Here is an 8,124-nt window from a genome sequence, read left to right on the forward strand (position 1 = left end):
TGATCTTGATGTGAATTACTTGAGGGGTGTGTAAACCTTTATTTTGTTGGGCTTATCTGTTGTGTATGTGAGGTGGAATTGTGTACATGATGTGAATTTGAATTATGAGATGAGATGTTGTATGAATGTGATTATGATTGTGATTGTGGTGCCTCACATTGGTGACTAGGGATGGCACGGCCCCTGGGTAAGTGGTGCTACAGGGAGGGCGTGACCCTAGCATGGTGTGGGATGAGTAAGACAGTTAACACACACCACTTATGTCGATTATGGCAGTCCTGGCATAGGGTTAATTGCAAGAGACTGTATGGATTGTAATTTGATTGTGGTTCCTCACACTAAAGGATCAAGGATGATACGAACCCTGGTAGTTGATGTTTCAGGGACGAGCGTACTCCCGGATGATCAGGGATGATATGAACCCTGGGTAGGTGATGCTTCAGGGACGAGCATACTTCTTAATGACTAGGGATGGCACGGCCCCTCGGTAAGTGATGCTACAGGGAGGGCGTGACCCTGGTTTGCTGTGGGAGGCAATTAACCTGTATCACTTGTGTCAGATGTGGCGAGGTCTTGACATATAGTTAATTGTAAGATTGGTGTGAGTTATGGATGTGGAAATGATATTGTTAATTGTAAGATTGGTGTGAGTTATGGATGTGGAAATGATATTGTTAATTGTAAGATTGGTTTGTGTAACATCCCAAATTTTATTCAATGAAAAGAAATATTTTTTTTATGTATTTATTATGTGAATAAGTATTTTATTTATGTATTTTACTATTTACGTATACGTATTTTTACTATTTATGTATACGTATTTTACTATTTATGTATATGTATTTTACTATTTACGTATACGTATGTATGAATAGTATTTCACTATGCAATTGCACAATGAAGGGCGGCTGCACGAGGGACGCGGGTTCAAATTTTATAATAAATTTGAATATAATAATGAATAGTGCATAGTAATTTATAATATTATTTTAATGAATAGTGCATAGTGCATAGTAATTTATAATATTATTTTAATGAATAGTGCATAGTGCATAGTAACTTCAAAAATTCTATAAATAGGGACTTAAGGTTTTGAAAATTTAGAATTCTAGAGAGAAGGAAATTCTGGAGAAATAGAGAGAGAAAGTAAGAGAGAGAGAAGGAGAAAGAAAAGGAGGTTCTGCTCTAGTGCCTTGTTTAAGGAGAAAGAGGAAGAGATTCTGCCCTAATTCCGATTCCTTTTAAGGAAAGATAGAGAGGAGGAGATTCTGCCCAAATTTCTGTAAACCCAGGTAAGGGGGGAGTGGGAAACCTCGCTTGGGGGTGTGGGAATAATTGTTAAATAGTTTGTTTGTTGGATTGGCTCCCGATCCCTTGCCTGTTGTTTATTTCTTTGAATATGTATTATTGATGTGTTTTGTTTTATATCTTATTTATTTACATATTAGAATCTGTTATTTGAATGGAAGGCTAAGCCTCCTAAGTATTTATAAATTTGTAATCTATTATTTAAATGGAAGGCTGAGCCTCCTTATTATCTTATATTACCTTTTAAGCTTCCTACTTTACTTAAAAGATCTTAATATATTATTATTGAAAAATATGATACCTAAGCAACCTCTGGACTGTTGGATTGTTGGACTGTTGGACTATTGGACTGTTTGGACTGTTGGACTGTTTGGACTGTTGGACTATTGGACTATTAAATTGGATTATTGAAATAATTCTTAATTATGAAATATGAATATGATATGTGTAACATGCTAAAGGTTGAGTCTGTGAATGTATGACATGCATCATATGCACATATTACTCCAGGTGTGCCGCTGAGGCCGCATACCCACGACTAACAAGGTGTACCTTTGGGTCACCCACGATATGCTAACGAGGTGTATGAACACCAATGATAGGTGTACCTTAGGGTCACCGACAATTGTATAGGTGTGCCTTCGGGTCACCAGTGATGAATTCTGCAACTTCCGTATGGCGCCACATGCATACATTAGTGAGTCAAGTCAAGAAAATCATTATACATAAGCATATATGTGAGATTGATTATATATGTGAATTATATTGCGTGTGTGTGTGCTATTTAACTTTTATTTCTATATCTGCAACTGAGTGAGAAGTTTCTCACTCCCTTGTCATTTTTGTGTATATTTAAATTATGATGCAGATAATTAGCATGAGGCTGAGGATGTTGGTGGTGAAGCTTAGGCTTCTGTTTGGGTTTCGCTCTGATAGGATGTGACATCGGGATTAGCTAGACTTATTGTTAAATTATTATTATTTTTCTTTTGTAATTTTTATGTTATTTATGTTGAAAGTGTGTATTTTTGTCATATTATAATTTTACTAAAAGATTATAAGTTAATTCCTAACTAGGAGGCCCTGCCACCTTTACTGGGATTAATCTATAATCTTTATTTTATTATTTCTTGACAATTTGATACTTACAGTTGAAAATTATGAATGTGCATCTTTTACCCAATGATACTTGAGATAATTATTTTATATTAGACTAAGAAAGAATTTATATATAGATGGTTTATATCTATTGTAATTATGTTGGGGTAGAGGGTGTCACATTTAGTGGTATCAGAGCAAGTCGATTTTATCAACCGTGTGTGTTATGTGCTTATCATGACTCTGTTGTGTACTCTGACTATGTCTTGTTTGTTGTGTATTATGATGATGATGTTCGTCCTGTGTTGATATTGTTGAGTTTGAGATTGTTAAGTTAGTTTGTAATCAGAGGAATGATAATCATGATAGTGTTAGCCAACTCGAATTATTAGAACCTTGGATGGGAGGTGATATATTGAGTGTACTAAGAGTTTATGATTGGTGAAGTTTCTGACATCTATAGTTGTAGCAGGTTGAATCTAAAGGTGGTTGTCTCTTTGGTGAGAGATCGAAATGATGGTAATTCCCTTAAGTGTTATTATTGGTATGTTAATTATTTATGGTTTAGGTAGCATGAGAGTTGTTTTGATTGAGAAAAGTAAGGAGAGACTTGAATGAGAAATTAAGTAGTGAATTTGGAAAAAGTTGAGGTATTTTGTGGCATTAGATATATTGATACATTATTGCTATTTGGTGTCGAAAATATTTTCATTATAGTTTGTTATGATAGTATGAGTATTATATCGACAAAATTTATATTTTGAGGTCTTTATGAAGAATATGGCTTTAGATATTATCTTTTCAATAGAACTAGGATAAGATGAAACAAAAATCTAGAACTTCAAGTTATGACTGCCTTGGTGATTAGAAATTTAGTAAGCACTGAATTTATTAGTGGTGATATTTGAATCTTTAGCTAAAGAGATGATCTCTTGGAAATCTTATGTCTTCATAAAGAGTTGTAGCTTATTCACTTAACTTTCGTTTGAGATAAGTTTGAAATCACTTGGATGAATACAACTCTGTGTGTCAGGCAGATATATGCTATCATGATATTTTGAGTTGTTAGGTATAAAAATAGATTTAAATATGATATTTTGAGGTTTTGTATTTGATAGGTCTATTAAAATGATATAATGCAGAGTAGTAAAAGTTGGTTCTTGTACATGTTATAGGATGTAAGCAATGATCAATTCATACATGCTTAGGAATGATATTTATGAAAAAGGTATTCTAATATGATTTGATATACATGTATGTAGAAATAAGAATAGATGACTTTATGGATCAATCAGTGGAGGGTTGCGATAATAAAATGTTTTTGACCTTAGGATGTGAGATGATCATATTAGAGTATAGATTTAAACTAGATTGTCTAAGTATGAATTTGGATTGTATGAGGTGAGTATTTTAGACCATGAAATTTCTTGCGGAGGAAGATTTACCTAAGTTGTGCTTAAGTGAGAGATACTTGAGTCAATTAGTAAAATCAGGAGTCTTGTTTGATAGTTTATATGAAAATTCAGTGAGTAATTTTTTTTTTTTTAACAGCTGTTCATGGTTTAAACTGCTCTCACTATAAAAATTGCTTTTGCCTTCGTTTCTTTGGTTATTAAGATGTTTCAGTTCACTAGGTTGTTTCTTGCCTACCCTTGGAATCAACCGTAAGGATAATCTATATCAGGAATTCTTGAACCTATGTATATTTTTAACTACCCAAATCATTTTGTTGCTTACTTCTTTGAATTACTTACTATTACCTTTGACTGAATTGACTAGAAAGGAGTTACATTAGTATGGGATAACAATTGAGGAAGTAGTTTTCAAACTCTTAAGGAAAGATTGACTAGTGTTAATATTACTAGATTTTAGTAAGATTATTGTGATATATAAATATGTCTCTGAAAATAGGTTTAGGAAGAATATTGTGGCAAGAAGAAAAGATAGTAGCTTATGTTTCTAAGAAATTGAAAATTCATGAGAGAAATTACCTTACCCATAACCTTGTTAGCGACTTTGTCATTTATACTAAGATTTGGAGACACTAACTATATGATTCTATGGTTGAGGTATTTAGTGATCATAAGAACCTTAAATATCTTTTGACCAAAGGGGTTGAATACGAGATAAAAGAAATAGTTGAAATTTCTTAAGGAGTAAAATTTTGATCTTATTATTTGGCTAAAGCCATTGTGGTGATTGATGTTTTGAGGAAATCTTTATCTTTCATTATGATTAGAGAGATGAATCTTTTTGGCTCAAATTAGAAATTTAAGTTTGGATTATAAGGTTACTTCTAGTATTGTGAGATTAAGTATGAATAACGAATGGATTGTTGAAGAAAATTATAGGAGCATAATTAGTTGATTTATTTTGGTAACAAGTTATAAGGCTATAGGTTAAGGTGATGGATATGATTATGACTTGGGTGAAGATGAAATGGTGAAACTAGAGAACTGATATGGATACCGAGTGTACATTATGCTTAGGTACCTGATCTTTAGAATTGATCATAGAAGAGTTTGAATTGGTTGTAGATAGAGTAGTAAAATTAGTGATCTGATATGTGTATCTAATGCTTAGGTGTTGATGTTGTGGCAAATATCTGGATTACAATGATAACCAAATTATTATTTTGATGATTTAAGGATTGAATTTGATTGCAGAATTTAGAAACTTATGCTTGATGTGTAAGATTACCCTAGTAGCATTGAATTATTTATGTTGGAAGTAACTATCAGATTAATAGATGAGATTAGAGGAACTAGGAGTTAGATCCTTTATTAGTGACCCAAATAAGCAAGAGATTAGAAAGGACACAGTTGGATGTTTAGTTATAAAACTTGAAAGGACATAAGAGTACTCTTAACATTTATTTAGAAGTTACTAAAATGTATCAGAGTGGCGCAGGGGAAGCGTGATGGTCTAATATGGAAAGAGAAGTAGAGAACTTGAATCAAGATATGGAGAGTGAGTTTAAATTTGGAGTGGATGGAGTTTTGAGATTTAAGGATAAGTTGTGCATTCCTAGTGTGCTAGAATTTAATAAAGCAATCCTAGAAGAAGGTCATAAGAGTATCTTTAGTATCCATTCAGAAACTACTAAGATGTACCAAAATCTTAAGAAGATATTTTGTGACCTAAGATGAAGAGAGGAGTAAAGCAATTGTATATTTATGGTTAGCATACTAGAAGTTTTTAAGAATCTTGTAGCACTTAGATGCTCCATTTTGGAAGTAAGATGGTGAATAGATAGACCCTAGTGGAAGATTTGTCTAAGACGCTTAAGAAATTGATTTTGTTTCTGTTTAAGTGGATAAATTCGTCAAGATCTTTCCCTAAGCAAATCCTTTGAGGAAATTGATAAAAGTTGTACATCAACAAGGTAGTGATGTTGCATAAGAATTAGAAGTAAGAATGCGAAGAGTTTACCATTGCAAAAATTTCGGGGACGAAATTTCTAAAAGGAGGGGAGAATTGTAACATCCCAAATTTTATTCAATGAAAAGAAATATTTTTTTTATGTATTTATTATGTGAATAAGTATTTTATTTATGTATTTTACTATTTACGTATACGTATTTTTACTATTTATGTATATGTATTTTACTATTTATGTATATGTATTTTACTATTTACGTATACGTATGTATGAATAGTATTTCACTATGCAATTGCACAATGAAGGGCGGCTGCACGAGGGACGCGGGTTCAAATTTTATAATAAATTTGAATATAATAATGAATAGTGCATAGTAATTTATAATATTATTTTAATGAATAGTGCATAGTGCATAGTAATTTATAATATTATTTTAATGAATAGTGCATAGTGCATAGTAACTTCAAAAATTCTATAAATAGGGACTTAAGGTTTTGAAAATTTAGAATTCTAGAGAGAAGGAAATTCTGGAGAAATAGAGAGAGAAAGTAAGAGAGAGAGAAGGAGAAAGAAAAGGAGGTTCTGCTCTAGTGCCTTGTTTAAGGAGAAAGAGGAAGAGATTCTGCCCTAATTCCGATTCCTTTTAAGGAAAAATAGAGAGGAGGAGATTCTGCCCAAATTTCTGTAAACCCAGGTAAGGGGGGAGTGGGAAACCTCGCTTGGGGGTGTGGGAATAATTGTTAAATAGTTTGTTTGTTGGATTGGCTCCCGATCCCTTGCCTGTTGTTTATTTCTTTGAATATGTATTATTGATGTGTTTTGTTTTATATCTTATTTATTTACATATTAGAATCTGTTATTTGAATGGAAGGCTAAGCCTCCTAAGTATTTATAAATTTGTAATCTATTATTTAAATGGAAGGCTGAGCCTCCTTATTATCTTATATTACCTTTTAAGCTTCCTACTTTACTTAAAAGATCTTAATATATTATTATTGAAAAATATGATACCTAAGCAACCTCTGGACTGTTGGATTGTTGGACTGTTGGACTATTGGACTGTTTGGACTGTTGGACTGTTTGGACTGTTGGACTATTGGACTATTAAATTGGATTATTGAAATAATTCTTAATTATGAAATATGAATATGATATGTGTAACATGCTAAAGGTTGAGTCTGTGAATGTATGACATGCATCATATGCACATATTACTCCAGGTGTGCCGCTGAGGCCGCATACCCACGACTAACAAGGTGTACCTTTGGGTCACCCACGATATGCTAACGAGGTGTATGAACACCAATGATAGGTGTACCTTAGGGTCACCGACAATTGTATAGGTGTGCCTTCGGGTCACCAGTGATGAATTCTGCAACTTCCGTATGGTGCCACATGCATACATTAGTGAGTCAAGTCAAGAAAATCATTATACATAAGCATATATGTGAGATTGATTATATATGTGAATTATATTGCGTGTGTGTGTGCTATTTAACTTTTATTTCTATATCTGCAACTGAGTGAGAAGTTTCTCACTCCCTTGTCATTTTTGTGTATATTTAAATTATGATGCAGATAATTAGCATGAGGCTGAGGATGTTGGTGGTGAAGCTTAGGCTTCTGTTTGGGTTTCGCTCTGATAGGATGTGACATCGGGATTAGCTAGACTTATTGTTAAATTATTATTATTTTTCTTTTGTAATTTTTATGTTATTTATGTTGAAAGTGTGTATTTTTGTCATATTATAATTTTACTAAAAGATTATAAGTTAATTCCTAACTAGGAGGCCCTGCCACCTTTACTGGGATTAATCTATAATCTTTATTTTATTATTTCTTGACAATTTGATACTTACAGTTGAAAATTATGAATGTGCATCTTTTACCCAATGATACTTGAGATAATTATTTTATATTAGACTAAGAAAGAATTTATATATAGATGGTTTATATCTATTGTAATTATGTTGGGGTAGAGGGTGTCACAGTTTGAGTTATGGATGTGGAAATGATATTGTTAATTGTAAGATTGGTGTGAGTTATGGATGTGGAAATGATATTGTTAATTCTAAGATTGGTGTGAGTTATGGATGTGGAAATGATATTGTTAATTGTAAGATTGGTGTGAGTTATGGATGTGGAAATGATATTGTTAATTGAAAGATTGGTGTGAGTTATGGATGTGGAAATGATATTGTTAATTGTAAGATTGACATGAATTATGAATATGGAAATGATGTTGTAAATTGTATAATTGGTGTGGATTATGATGGTTTGAGATATGTATGTGAAATGAGATATGTTAAATGTAAATTGAGATGTGAAGATGATGA

The 8,124-nt window shown here is 32.5% G+C and overlaps 1 long non-coding RNA gene across 1 annotated transcript; it reads left to right on the forward strand.

The window, feature by feature from the left end:
• The first annotated feature begins 6,071 nt into the window (after nucleotides 1-6,071).
• On the forward strand, nucleotides 6,072-7,681 carry LOC145954383 (uncharacterized). Its single transcript, XR_014431586.1, has 3 exons — nucleotides 6,072-6,367; nucleotides 6,408-6,482; nucleotides 7,367-7,681. It is a non-coding gene; the product is annotated as an uncharacterized LOC145954383 (long non-coding RNA).
• Nucleotides 7,682-8,124: the final 443 nt, after the last annotated feature.

This window comes from Cajanus cajan, chromosome 2 (assembly GCF_000230855.2).
Source record: "Cajanus cajan strain Asha chromosome 2, NIPB_CcT2T_4, whole genome shotgun sequence".
Lineage (NCBI taxonomy): Eukaryota > Viridiplantae > Streptophyta > Magnoliopsida > Fabales > Fabaceae > Cajanus > Cajanus cajan.